Here is a 15181-nt window from a genome sequence, read left to right as displayed (position 1 = left end):
AAGAAGGCTTCAGTTGCTGATTTATGTATTTGTGTTGATGGTATTAATGTTTGGAATCTAAGTGTTCCAAGGAGACTCAATACTGCTACTAGAATGGAGTTTCAAATTCTTAATTTTGATCTTGTAGATGTCAATTTCAACATGGAGTTGGAGGATGAGATTCAGTGGCCAATTTCTAAAAGTAAGTTCTTCTCAGTTAAATCTACGTATGATTCTTTGTCTGCAGAAAATGAACTTATTCAGAACAACTCAGTATTTACTTTTATGTGGAACTTAAAATTTCCACCAAAAGTTGGTTTCTTTCTTTGGCTTATTGCTCATAATAGTCTTCCCACACAAGAGATGTTTTAAGAAGATGAGGTATGGAAGTCCCTGTAGAATGCTTATTCTGTAGCAGCAATGAATCTAGTAACCATTTACTTCTTCACTGTGCATTTGCAAGAGAAGTCTGGGAAGAAAATGGTTCTTTTGTATGCCTGGTGATATTATGACTTCTTTGCAAGCTTGGCATCTCACTCAGCATGATGTTGCTAGTACTTCAGTCTGAAATTTGATTCATGTGGCAATTATTTGGGCCATTTGGAAGAAGAGAAATGCAAGGATCTTCACAGCTGCAAGAAACAATGCTAAGGGAGTTGCTAACAAAGCTATTTACTGTCTTTTTTGTTGGGCTCTAGCTGTTAAGAATTACAGTGATATTTGTTCTTCTAATGTCATGAAAAATTGGTGTAACATTTATCCCTGTTTAAGTTGGTAGTTTGTTATCAACTTTTGCTCCCTTTTTTTTTTGTTCTTGGTTAGGGTGGTATTGCCTTTATGTCCCTGTATTTTGATCAATAAATCTTTTCTTTACGGATCAAAAAAATAAATAAAACATTCCCTTTCTTTTCATTTACGGTAAAGGGTCATTTTTCACACGTTTAAACCATGGGCCGGGGAAGCCAGTGCAACTTGCAGGTGAACATAGTGTTTTATTATTGCAGCACAACCAAACTTGATCGGCGGTATAAAACAGATTACATCGTGTAGTGTGGCCGCACTAATTAGTTTTCCCTTGAATCTGGTTGTTTTCGCTAGGATTTAGGATTACTATATATCAAAAGAACAGATTTAATTAAGTTCATGAAGGGTAATTTGACATTATGTACAGCACAGAGTTTGAATAGTGACAAATATTCTCCTTCTTGGTTATCGTTTTTTTTGTTTAGTTCAGTGATCGATGCTAGGGATTATGGCTCTAGATCCCATTGCAAATTTAAAACAATCTGTATATGCCATCAAGATTCAAGAGGTATATATAGATAGCTAAATTAAGAATTACCGGTTCATTACCATTGGCACTGGGGTCCTAAATTGAAGGGTTTATCAATTATTTTTCATGCATTGGGAACACACGTATCAATACTATGATACAGGTTGCTACATGCACAATTGCACACAGGAACTTATTTTTATATTTTCTTCATTATTTGAACAGTCTACGGCAAACCAAAATCAAAAGATTTCCCTTTGAAATTGTTATTTCAAGGCAATAAGGCTCCTAGACAATGTGTAATTAGAGAACTGAATCACACGAAAACATCTATCTATGATTTTTACTCTACCCTAAAACTTATTTATTTTCAATTTTCTTATTTATTAAAATTTTTATTTTCCACCTATTATGACTCATTTTTTTCTCTTAATTATTTTTTAACCTATACAAATAATCGATGATAAAAATTTAGAAAAAACCTGAAATTGAGTTCTTGTTTTACACTATTTGCGCCAAAACTGAGGAATATTGTGTTCCTCTGGTGAGATTTGGACATATTTTCTTCCGCTTCAAATAAGCGATGGCTAAGGGATATCCCATACCATTGTGCTTGGCCTCATGATCATATACCAAAATGGGTAGTAAAAGGGATGTTCTTTTCTTCATAGAAGAGGCAGAGATGATGAATGTTGCGTGTCTTTTCAGAGCCTTAATAATAATAATTTTAATTAATTACTAATTCTCTAATTAAAAGAACCACCTTTTCTCAATAGAGAAAAATAAATAAAGGTTTTTCTTCTTCTTTCTACATTACTATATAAAAATTATGTGTTTTCGTATCAATATACTCCCTCTGTACCACCACATCTATAGGTGGAATTTGGAATTTTATTTGTCCCACTAAATAGGGAATTATGTTAGTAATAGGACAAAGAATTAAAAAGAAAATAGGAAAAAATGATGAACTCAAGATAATTTTCTTAATATAAGAGAATTTTTTTTTAATATGAAAGATAGAGTTGATTAATATTAAAATTCTGGTACATGAAGTTTCTCCGTTAAAAAAAAATTTAGCCACTCAGGGGCTTCATTAATCCAGGAAGTAATAAATGCCATACTAGCTGCATCTTTTGCTAATAAGTCTGCCACATAATTTGTTTCTCTGGGTACATAAGTAATCTCCCAGTTATTAAAAGACTTTAACAACTCAGCACAACCCCTAATTATTGCATTATTTTTCCATTTTATAGATTCAGTATTCCCTTTCAGAGCATTGGTAACATTGCTACAGTCTCCTTCTAGTTGTACTTTTGTGATTCCACTTCTTATTGCCACTTTAACTGCCTCCAATAATGCCAATGCTTCTGCTTGCTCTGCATCTTCTGCTACTGCTGGCATACACAAGGCCCTTTTGAAGAAAGCTGCATTATTAATCATAATTAGTCCTGATCCCATACATTTGCTTTCTTTGCTAAAAGAAGCATAAAATTTATTTTATGATAGCCTTCAGGAGGAACTGTCCATCGCACAACATGCTTATTCCTCAATGATTGTCTCTGAATGGCAGACAATTTAGTCACATTTTCATTCCAATCCAAGATAGATTTTTTGATTAGTTGAACTGTAACACTCACCTGCATTTGAGAGTTATCAAAAACAATAGCACACCTCATTTTCCAAATATGCCACAGAACATGAGTAATACAGACTAACTTTGTAGAACACAAAAGTTGTATTAGCACCACTACCAGAACTGAACCTACTACTTATCCAGTCCAACATGTTATGACCTCGACTTATGCCCCTACTTGATATTTTCATAGCATCCCAAATATTCTTGGTCTCATGACACTCCAAAAAGAGATGGTTCATAGTTTCAGTTTCCCTATTACATAAAGGACATATAGGGTCAATATTTTGCACGTGCCTAGATAATATGTCCCTAACAGGTAAACAACCATGGACACACTTCCGTAGAAAATGCAGAATTCTTTGAGGAATATTCATTTTCCAGAACAACTTCCATGGAAAGTTAATAAGACTATCAGTAGGATCTTGGGTATTATCTGCCACATCAACAACTCTGTAAGCACTTTTCACAGTGAAATACCATTATCATTAGGATTCAAAATCAATCTATCCTCCCCAATAAGTGGGATTCTAATTTTACATATTTCAGACACAGTGTTTCTATCAAACAGAGAATTTAAGACTTCTACATTCCATTTATTGCTATTAGGAAACATAAGTTGATCAATAGTAACCATATTACTAGACATGAATCTAGAGGAAAGACGACCAGATATTGTTGGGACCCATATATCATTCCAAATAGAAATATTTTTACCATTTCCAACTTCCCAGCAATAATGTTGTTTGATAATGTCAAGACCTCTACAGATCCCTTTCCAAATCCAACTCCTTGTGTCACTTCTAACATGAAGAGGGTTACTATTAGGGAAATATTTGGAACTTAAAATTTTTAAACATTCAGCATCAGTCTCAGTTAGCATTCTCCAAGCAAGTTTTGCAAGAAGAGCATTATTTAGTTCATCTGTTTTTTTTTTATATTAAGACCTCCTAGGGCTTTAAACTTGGCTACAGACTCCCATTTCTTAACAAACAAGCTTTTGCCACCATGAATTTTGTTCCACCAAAATTTTTCTGAACTCCATCTAGTTTATCTGTGAGTTTTTTTTTTTGCATGGGAAAGACAGGTAAATGATGTGAAGCTAGTGTAACTAGAACAGATTGAACCATCACAGACCTAGTAGGCTGATTCATGTTCTTTCCCTTCCAACCAGCAAGTTTATCCATAAATCTATCAGGTAAGTGCCCAAAAGTTTCCATTTTATTATATTGAATAAGAATGGGAACTCCTAAGTATTTATCCTTAAGTCCAAGAGTTTTAATATTTAGAATGCTGGAAATTTACTCTTAACTTGACTATCCACCTTAGGGGAAAAGGCTATACCTGACTTCTCATAATTTATAGATTGTCCACTATACTTACTGAAGTTCCTTATAATTTCATCAAGTTCTCTAGCACCTTGAATATTAGCTTTTGCAAAGATGATACAATCATCTGCAAAAAACAAATGACTAACAGCTGGGCTAGAATTAAAGACTGTAATACCCTGTATCATGCCATCATTTTCAGATTTTATGAAAAGTTTAGAAAGACGATCCATAACTATGATAAAAAATACATTCCATAATCATAGAACACCAATCATCATGAAAGCCAAGTTTCCTAAGAATATCTATCAAAAATTTCCATTAAATCCTATCAAAAGCTTTAGACATGTCTAATTTAACAGCCATAAGACCCTTTGTAGCTTTACATTTCCTCATAGAATGAATAAGTTAACAATATTGTCAGTAATCTGCCTAGAAGAGAGGAAAGCAACTTGATAAGGACTTATAAATTTGTCCATAACTTTCTTAAATCTACTAGCTAATAACTTACTTATAAGTTTATAAGCTACATTACTTAGACTAATGGGCCTAAAATCATGGTTTTTTTTTAGGAGTATTAGTTTTTGGGATTAGACTTATAAAGCTATGATTAAGTTGTTTTAAGAGGTGTTTGGAATGGAAAAAAGCTTGTACCATCCTAACAGTATCATCCCCTACAATAGTCCACATTTTTTGGTAAAACCCTGGAGGATACCCATCAGGGTCTGGAGAAGTCCATGGTTGCATTTGAAACAAGACATTCTTAATTTCCTCACTAGTTGGTACTTGAATAAGCATATCATTCTCTTCCTGAGTAATACATGGTAAAATATCACACAGAAATTCATCATAATCTGGAGGATTAGTAGTTTTACTAATGATACAAAAATGTTTCCTTAGATCACTAGCTATACTTTTCCTATCTGAAACCCAGATCCCAACATCAGACTAAAGAGACTCAATTTGAGTTCTTATTTTCCTATACTTGACCTTATCATGCAAGTATTTAGTGTTCATATCATCAAAAGCAAAGTTTGAAAAACGGGTCACGGCTCAGGTCACGGGCACTTGGCGTGACCGTTATATAGCATTTTGACGGGTGTGACCACGTTTTGGGAAAAACGCGTTATTTAGAGAAAAAACACGTTTTTGTACGTTTTTCATAAAAACAGGCGTTATAACGGTTAAATAGAAAATTATAAAAAAAATCATGATCTGAAATTTCTATGCAACGGTTATAACGTGGGTGTAAACGTTATAACGTGCCTAAAAAACGTTGTGACCATTCATTTTTAAATTTTGTCCCACTAATAGATGGCCTATATCACTAAACTACCATTTTAATTGATTAATGTTAGTATAAGAAATATGTATAATTCGATTGTCATGTTTATATTCTTTACGTAGGTGTTTTAAAATACTTCTAACTATACAAATTACGAAAGTTTGATAAAATTCGTACGGCATAGCTACTACTAGAATTTTTTCGGCGGCAATTATCCAATTTAAGAGAGTGCATAACCTATCCAATTTATTGAAAATGATTCGTTTCTTGGACTCAGACAAACCCACCATGGGTTATTTGTTCCATGCACTTGCGACATGTGTGGAAATTAAACAAATGGGTTTGGGATCAAATCGAAATGCTTCTATCGTGGGTGTAATAAAGAAGCGATGGAAAAGTCAGTTGAGTTCTCCTCTTCATGCTGCAGCGTATTTTATCAATCCTTATTACGTCTTTAACCCAACAACTAATCTCATCAATAATGAAATTTCTGAGCCCCAAATTTGTCTTACTGAAGTCATATCAAGAATGGTTAGCGACCCGCAAGAACAAGTAAAATGCATGCTAGAGGTACAAAATTACTAATACTATCTCCAAATATGTTTAATTAAGTAATTTGAATTTCTTGTAACAATTGTACTGTTATTTGTAGGCGGGAAGAATGCGAATGATACAAGGTTAATTTGCATCACCATCAGCACGTATTGCAGCTCAACATAGTGATCCTGTAAGTTAGTGGTTATCTTATGGTGTTGAGTATCCATCCCTCCAGAAGATTGCAGTAAAGATATTAAGTCAAACAAATACATCGTATGGATCAGAGAGGAATTGGAGTGTGTTTGAAAGAATCCACACCAAACTACGCAATCGTTTGCTCTCATCGAGAATAAATGATCTGATGTATGTCCATTACAATTTGAAGTTGGAGCAACAAAAAATTAAAGGTAAAACAAGGCGACATAACATTGATGTTCACCACGTTCATACTCTACCGAGGGATGAAAATATGCTTGACTGGATAACGGGGGAAGACGAAACACCGGTTTTACCTCAAGAAGAACAATGGTCAAATATGCTGGAAGAAGAAGCCGTTAATAATCCAGAGCATGTCCCTCAACCATACAACTGGCATGATTCTGAAGTTCAAATCCCATACAAAAGGTTCCCGGTGAGTGACTTTGTTTACGACTTTGGTAATCTTTCATTTAAAAACAATACACAAGGTTATGATAATGTGAATCCAACATATGATTCTCATTATACTTTTGATAGCTCTGACCATGGTGTTCAATATATGAACGAAGGATATAATTGTAATATTGATAACAATAATAAAGTAGATAACAATGATGATGAAAATGAAGAAGGTTACGACGACGATAATTAAGGTTATTATGATGATAATACTTGTGCAAACGAATATAGCTAGTACCCCCACGACGATGACTATGATGTGGAAAGGAACCGCCGAGAAAATGAAGAATAAATTAATAAATCAAAAAAAGGTGGTGGCCATAGTTGGTTTGCGTAGCTTTTTAAATGATGAACACTAGTTTAATAATCCTTTATTTTTTATATTTTAAGTTTTTAATCCTGTAATTACTTTCCCTGTATCATTTAAAAAAATTAAATCGAAGTTTTACACTTTCAATCCAGAGAAAGAAAAAAAATTAAAAAAATGGTAAAAAGTTATTTACACGATTATAATGTGCGTGATAACGGGAAAACAGTACTAAAAAACACACGTTAAAATGTTATTTAGAAGAAAAAAACATTCAAACTAATTTTAGGAAAACGGTTATTACGTGTATGAAAACTAAAAAACGGTCCTTAAAAAACTGACGTTATTTCCAATTTATCGGCCTTATAAAGGCACAGGGTCCGGAAACCCTCACGGCCACGGCATATGGGTGTGGCCGTTTTAACGGTAATTTTTTCGGTAAAAACGGGTGTTTTTCAAACCTTGATCAAAAGTGAGAATATTCTCCTTGGCTCTCTGAGAATAGTAATCATGTTGAACTTGATACCAATAATCAAGTTTAGACTCAAGATTCTGAAGTCTAATATTTGTATCACCATTATTACTTCCTTGATTCAGATTATTAATTTGGGATTGCACATCTCTGATCTGAGTTTGAAAATTCCCAAACTTATTATGATTCCGCTCTCTCAAAATGTACTTGACATAATTTAAGAGACCCGGTAAGATTAAAAGCATAAGAACCATTCTCATGGGACATCCAAATTTCCTTAACTAAGTCAGCACAAGAAGGGTCAGACAACCAGCATTTATTAAACCTATAAGGCTTACTAGTATCATTATAATCTCTATCAAAGACTAACAAGATTGGGCAGTGATCACTCGCATGAGGAATAAGATGATACACAACACAATTGGGAAAAAAATTCAGCCAGTCACCATTACAGATGGCTCTATCCAATCTTTCTAAAATAACAGTAGAATCATTTCTTCTATTGGACCAAGTATAGGGATTACCTATGAAAGGAATATCACTCAAATTCAAGTTCTCTAGATGTCCATTGACAAAGTCAAGGTCAGCTTGTCTAGGTATGTTACCACCTAATTTATCATGCATCCTTATGAGTTATGAAGTTTAGGTCACCTACAATCACCCAAGGACAATGGTAAGTGCTAACCAAACCAACAAAAAGTCTCATTGCTCTGTAATGTTTTCAGTATTTATGGCACCATACATAAGAATAACTAGGGATTTTTCACTCCTTGCATCAATCTGCACATTACAGACTCTGAAGTTATTGGTTGAATCTATGATGTTGAGAAGGATCCCATCTTTCCACAGAAGAAATAGCCCACCAGAAGCCCATATAGGATTTACAAAGTAATAATTCATAAACCCTAACTTTTGTGTGGATCTTACCATTTTCCTATCATTGTTCTTGGTCTCAACTAGAAAAACTAGATCAAGATCATTAGCTTTAACTAAGTCACTTAGATGGTATCTAGTGTACTTATTTCCAAATCCTTGGACATTCCAGGTGATCACCTTTATGATGTTATTATACTCAGTATAAATACTGAAAAATTGAGTAATATAGCCCTGAGATAATAGAATAAATTCGACTAATTTATCTATTCTAACAGGTTTAGAAGTAGTATCAGAAAAAACCCAACCAAAAAAAAATCAGAAACCCTAGAGCAAAATTGAGACATAGACCAAAAATTACCTAATTGAAATTTAATTTCTTTACTAAGAAGAAAAATAAAGTTTAAGATAAAAACCTGGTGAATAATTGCAGGATTCCCATAGCGGCTCTGTGTATTTGTCCCCTAGAGATCAATTGTGGAGCTATCAATTGCTTCCGAGCGATTTCCCCCACCATTTCTGGTTTTGTACTCCATCATATTCTCTATAGGAATTTTACCATAATCAATACTTTCCTCAGCTTGATAAATAGGATTATTATGGGTATTGGTTACATTGCAATTAGAAGAATCGGATAGAATTTCTTCCCTACTTCGTTTGGTTTTCCTCTGATCGATATCTTCAGTCCCTAAATTAGGGACCGATTCAATTTGGGCTTCCAGGGAAGAGATATGCTGAGTAGAATTACTAACATCACCCACTACATGTTCAGTACCATCCTCCGTCATGTCAGCATCCTTACTTGTGATATTTTTAGCCAAAAATGCCTTTACTTTATCAGTCTGGCTCCACACCTCATATTCTTTCTCAGTCATCGCTTCCACTTTTTTTTCTTGGGCTACCCTTTTACATGACTTATCATCATGGTCTACTACCCAGCACTCATTACAGATTTTATAAGGCTGCATCTTATAATGATAGATAACCCATTTGCTTTGGCCATTTGGTGTATCCACCCAGCCTCCTCTTCTTAATGGATCCTTAATCTTAACTTATACATACACTGTACTTGTCACACTGCCTCTTGGGAGTCTTCTCCTTCCTTGTGGAACCACTTTTTTGCCAATATCTTTGCATATTCCTTCAATCAGGGTTTCATTCAGGATTATGTTGCCTAAATTCCTTAGCTTGATACACCAGACATGGTTGCCAAATACATGATCCTTGATTGATAGGTTAAAATCATAAGGAATTAGAGCCAGCAAATGACCCATGATATCCCACGTTTTCGCTTTAACTCCATTTTTTGAATCTTCATTTTGGAAACGAAAAAGGAAAAGATTTGTTCCTTTAGTGATTATATCATATCTCATGTAGCTTCTCCAACGTTCATTGATTTCTTTCTTCACATCTTCATGATCCAATGGTTTGTTGAACATGACTTTTTCTAGCAAACAGAATAAATATTCATCAGCTCCGTCAGTTGAAATTTGGGCAGAAGCAACAATTCTCCGTAGGGGCCTTGGTGTACTGGAACCAATAGTTGCAGATTGCAATCTTGAGTTGAGATTTTCTACTTGTCTGCTACCTTGAGAAGCCATGATACAGCTCTGTGTTTTGCAAAGGTAAGAGTGCCTCCCAAGTTCTCTTTGAGATTTAGGGTTTATGCTGAATGGCGGATACCTAATGGGGTTATAAAACCTTTGTGGGATTCGGAGATCTTTCTGTTTTCATTTTCAAATATTATACTGCTGATCTTCCGGTTTGACTGGGTTGGCAATATTTTTGAATTTGAAAAATCTAGAAACTTTCCCACTTTTGAAGCTATAATCACGGGAACAAATTCTTAACGATTTTTGAATCCTAGTTTTCTGAGTTAACAAGATGAAAACGGATCTAATGGATATCATGATGAAAAAGTGTATCACTAGTGATGTTAACAATCTAGAACTGCGACCAATCGAGCAAAATGGAGTACCAGTGAGATTAAACGACTTTAACTCACATAAATAATGAGGGAAATCAAAAGGACACCACTGTTCTTATACGTGGTACGGAGGGAGTAGAGGTATAAAACATGCCGGCCCGGCACAGCCCAGCCCACGAAGTCACGTGTTGTGATGGGTTGTGTCAGAGATTCAGACGTGCTGTGTTGTGCTGTGCTAAATGGCGTGTCATGCTGTGCTTTGCCAGAAAAATAAACCTGTTGTGTCGTGCTGTGCTGTGCTGTGCTAAATGACGTGTTGTGTTGTGCCAGAAAAATAAACGTGTTGTGTCGTGTTGTGTTAGCATACTTATTTTATGTTTTCCAAAATAAATATTTTTGAGATATTTTAGTTAGTACATGTATTATTACATAAATAAATTAGCATAACAAAAATAAAATGTCAAAAATTGGCTAAAACATTGATTTTTTTGTGAAATATGCATCAAATTTGATGTATTTTGTAGTATTTTATGCATGACGTGGCGTGCTTTCTTCGCATGACGTGCTGTGCCGCGTGTTGTGCCGTGCAGATGTGCCTATTTGTCTAGCACATCACATCACATTAAACAAACTTTTTGTGCCCGTATTGTGCTCGAATTTTAACGTGTTGTGTTGTGCTATAAACGTGCTGGCCCGTCCCAATTTACACCTCTATAAGGGAGTATTAGATTTTCAAATCTAGAATTAACAAGAATGTACGTGTGTATGAGTATGTGTTGTGTTGTGCTATAAACGTGTTGGCCCGTCCCAATTTACACCTCTACGAGGGAGTATTAGATTTTTAAATCAATAATTAACAAGAATGTACGTGTGTACGAGTAAACACGTTGTTGAATAATTCAATCCCTAAACAAGGACAACCAACTTATTGTCATTGTTGAGTCAGCTGCTCTTATATGTGCGAGGATAACGTGTCTAGTTAGCATATGCTGGCTCCGCCCGTCATCATAGCAAGGATATGCACGATCCGCGTGCTGAAATTTAGAGCTTAGAAACGGTAAAAGCGAAGAGAACAAATTCTTCAAAGGTAAAAGAAATGTGACTTGTACAGCACCACCATCATTGTGTGATGCATGAAAAATAAACTAGAGAAACGCTGCAGCCTGTAGAGAAGAGAATGATGGAGAGATCTGACGTTGACCCAACAGTCGGATCCTAAGATTTACGTGAAACGACTAATTCTTTTGGGGAAAAAAATAAGAAGTTTTCTTAAAGAGAGAAATAGGAATTTCTTATGAATCTTAATCTGTTGTTGTGGTTGACATCTGATATGATTATGGTTAATATATTCAACAAAGGATTAATTGAACTCCAACCAAAAAGATTATCTATCTAGCTAGCTAGATGTTCTTCCAAAGCATGTATGTCATCATGAGTCATGGCTCCCGTGAATAACCAACCATACCAAAATGTCTAGTCTGGGTCTACACATTACCACCGATCGGTTGGTGGTAGATGATGATCCTGGTTGATTTTGTACAGTGGCGGAACTGGAAAATGAAGTTCAGGGATGGTTTGAAAACTAATTGGATTTTTGGGTGGCTTAAGCCTATGATTTAGGCATACAGATCAGCCCCTGATTTTGTAGGTGGAGGGGGTGTTAATGTGAGTAAAGATACTATTCAAATATACAATGAACATGATCCCTTCTGGGCCTTGATCCAAGACAAGAGCCACAAGTTTTGCTTGGATCATGTTATCGATTGGGAGATGCAAGTGCAACACAAGAGAGAAATATTCATACAAAAAGGAGAGTCTGGTATTATTGATTCAAATATTCATTTCATAATTCCTTACGAAAACAAAAACAAAACAAAAAATGCATAAAAATAAATTGAGAGGACTTCTATACCATCACGCTATTTACTCTAGTTGTGCATCCATCCTTTTCCTCGCACCCAGCATAAGATATCTGTTTGATTTCTTCTCATACCAGTTTATCCAGATCTGTGATAGCTTTCATGGAAAGAGGTACTTCCGAAATCAAACCCTAAGTTTGGTGCTCTGAAAATCACTAGGTCTTCAGGTTTTGGATGTGATTGCACACCGTGTATTCACACAACATTTCTTCCTCCTTTTCTTCTTCATGGCCGGAGTTCACTGGAAACTCTAACTGAGAGAAAAGCACAGGTATTGAGTCCTCTTATAAATAAAGGATCAAACCCTAGAAGCAAACCCTAAGTCTGAACTTCCGCCCTTTTGGGCCTAGTTTAGCCGTGACTAACACACACAAAATGAGTCATGCAAATGACCGAGTCTCTAGTGACTATCCCATCGAATTCTTAGTTATTGTTTTTGTTGCGTAATCTAATTAATGACATCTGAACAAATCATAATATTTTTTAATCAGATAGATAACATACTACTAATTAAATAGTGACAATACCAATCTCCCAATAATCACAGTTGTTCATGGTGATCATTCTACGATGTGTAACTTATATATATATATATGTGTGTGAGTTGGGGTTTGGTGAATGTTAGATGCAACAAACAAAGGAATTTTGATGTATATATGTATGTTGATGGAGATCCATTTTATGTCGTATATACATGCACTTTGATTTGATTAGCTGTGAGCCTGTGACGGTGTGACCTGTGAGTTGATTGGTATACATGACTAATTGATTGGGAACTAAGATTAATTAGTCACTCATTTTTGTTGCTAACTGAAATGGATTACTATTCTTGACAACTTCTTAATTTGAATAGACTACTGCAACTGTTAGTTTTCTCAACATATATCAAAATATTTCCTTTGTTGTTGTGTGTGTACAATTTGTGGGCAACGCGTGATTAGTTGAAATTGCCTCAATTGATCTCTGATGATATGATATGAAATGAAATGTGTCGGCAACATTCCCTTTCGTTTTCTTTTGTGGTAAAGGGTCATTTTTCATACGTTGACTCGGAAGCTCAAATACCATGAATGAATATTCCACATGACTAGACACCAAGAATAACGTTAATTTTCTATGCTGCTTATTAAAAGTAGCAATGATCATCAGCTAGATAGCCGGAGTGTTTTTGGTTCAACTCAACTCTGCTGGGGGGCACCCAACCCAATCCCACCGACAGTATATGGTCCGATCGATATGTGCATTTTTTTTTTATGTTTGCTCATCTTATCTCAATCCATGTTTTAGAAAAGGTTTTACGGGACCCATATAACCGACTCTATCTATCAAAATCACCGCACCCACCAACCATATATATATACACGTTTGTTCCACAGTTCATAGGGCCAAAATATGCAACACGGTTTGCTGCTGTTGATGTTGTTGTCACTCGTTTTCATTTTCTAGGCTAGGCTAGGCTAGGCTAGTTTCATTTCGCGTCATTGGCATATCGTTCGTGTACTTTGGACTTCTTTTCGACACCTTATCATATGTCACGTTTGTTAATTCTCTCTGCTCTAGTACTTGTTTGATGTGTATATCCTACATTAAGTAATAAACAGCAACTCCAAAAATCTTGGGCCGGGGGAGCCAGGTTTTTCCAGTTCACAATAGGGGTTCAAAGTGAGATGGGAAGTCAATTTGCATCAAAAACAGGTCAAAATTGTCATATTGAACTTGATCGATCGGCGGTATAATAAAACAGAACACACACTGTGGCATTAATTTATCTTCATTATAGCATTTTGGATTTCCATGTCAAAAGAAGAGATTTAACGCCACTCCATGACCATGTTTTGGCATTATATAGCCAAAGTTTGAATAGGGACAATATTCTCCTTCTTGGTTATCGTATTTTCTGTATGAGTTCAGGGATCGAGGCTAGGACTCCAGCTCCCCATTGCTTAAAAACAATCTGCAGGGATACTCAAGGCTAGGACCCCAGCTCCACCACTGATTTGCAACTGGAGTATATATTAATCCCTGAAATTGCTCCATTCATGGCGTTCTGTTCTCTTAATTTCCACTCTCCAATAAAGTAGTCCGATGATATCTTCACAAAGTATATATGATCAGTTCTAGCTAGCTAGATTCTGCCTAGTCAAATTTTATATTACTATGCGGATTTCTTTTTTCATTTGGGTCTGTGGGTTATTATTTAAATTAATTGGGATATATCTAATAAGACAAAAGGTAGCCCATTCTGAAGTAAAAGTAACCGCCCCTTAACATTGTATTTTCTAAATAGCAAAATCGTCCCTGCAACGATTAACACTAATTTAATTGAAATGATTAGATTAGTTAGATTAGTTGATTTATATGAGTGGATTTGGAAATAATTGAGAATAGAGTATGAAGTAGCAGAGGAGGTTTTGGTTGTGGGGGTTAGGGTTTTTGAGAAATTTGTGATATGTGTGAGATGAGTGATTCAAATCCTGATTTTGAAGTGGGGGAGTCTTTTAACTTTCCTCCTACAGATGAGTACTTGTATGATGATATATCAGGTTATTCATCCTGAGACCATGCCGACTCTTACAATATCAATAGTCGGCGTGGTTTTAAATTTTCGATTTCTAACCTAATATTGTATGAACACATAAATCATAATATTTTTGATTTCTAACCTAATTTTCGATTCCGACTAAAAACACATAAATCATATTTTTCGATTTCTAACCTAATATAACAATCATACAACATATCAGAATAATGGGTTTGAGTTCAGAAATCACTTACAGTCTTCTTTTCACCGGTGAATGGTTCTTCTCAACATTATCATGGATTGCATTCTCGGGTTTACTCATTCCAACTTTTTCCTTACCTTTTCCCTCTGATTTGGATCTTTTCATGTTACCTGTTGAATCTCTCTTGCTACTGGATTGAACCATTTTTTGTAGAATATCAAAAATTGAAATTTTTGTTTGATTTTTGGTTGATGGAATAAGACGAAGG

General features: G+C 35.2%; 1 long non-coding RNA gene across 1 annotated transcript; it reads right to left on the bottom strand.

The window, feature by feature from the left end:
• Positions 1-6348: 6348 nt before the first annotated feature.
• On the bottom strand, positions 6349-9123 carry LOC113326016. The gene is made up of 2 exons (XR_003348232.1): positions 8761-9123; positions 6349-6634 (listed from the first exon to the last, which is right to left on the bottom strand). It is a non-coding gene; the product is annotated as an uncharacterized LOC113326016 (long non-coding RNA).
• Between the last annotated feature and the right edge of the window lie 6058 nt (positions 9124-15181).

This window comes from Papaver somniferum, unplaced genomic scaffold (assembly GCF_003573695.1).
Source record: "Papaver somniferum cultivar HN1 unplaced genomic scaffold, ASM357369v1 unplaced-scaffold_10, whole genome shotgun sequence".
Lineage (NCBI taxonomy): Eukaryota > Viridiplantae > Streptophyta > Magnoliopsida > Ranunculales > Papaveraceae > Papaver > Papaver somniferum.
Note: the sequence above shows the minus strand (reverse complement) of the source record. Positions and strands in the feature narration are given on the sequence as shown.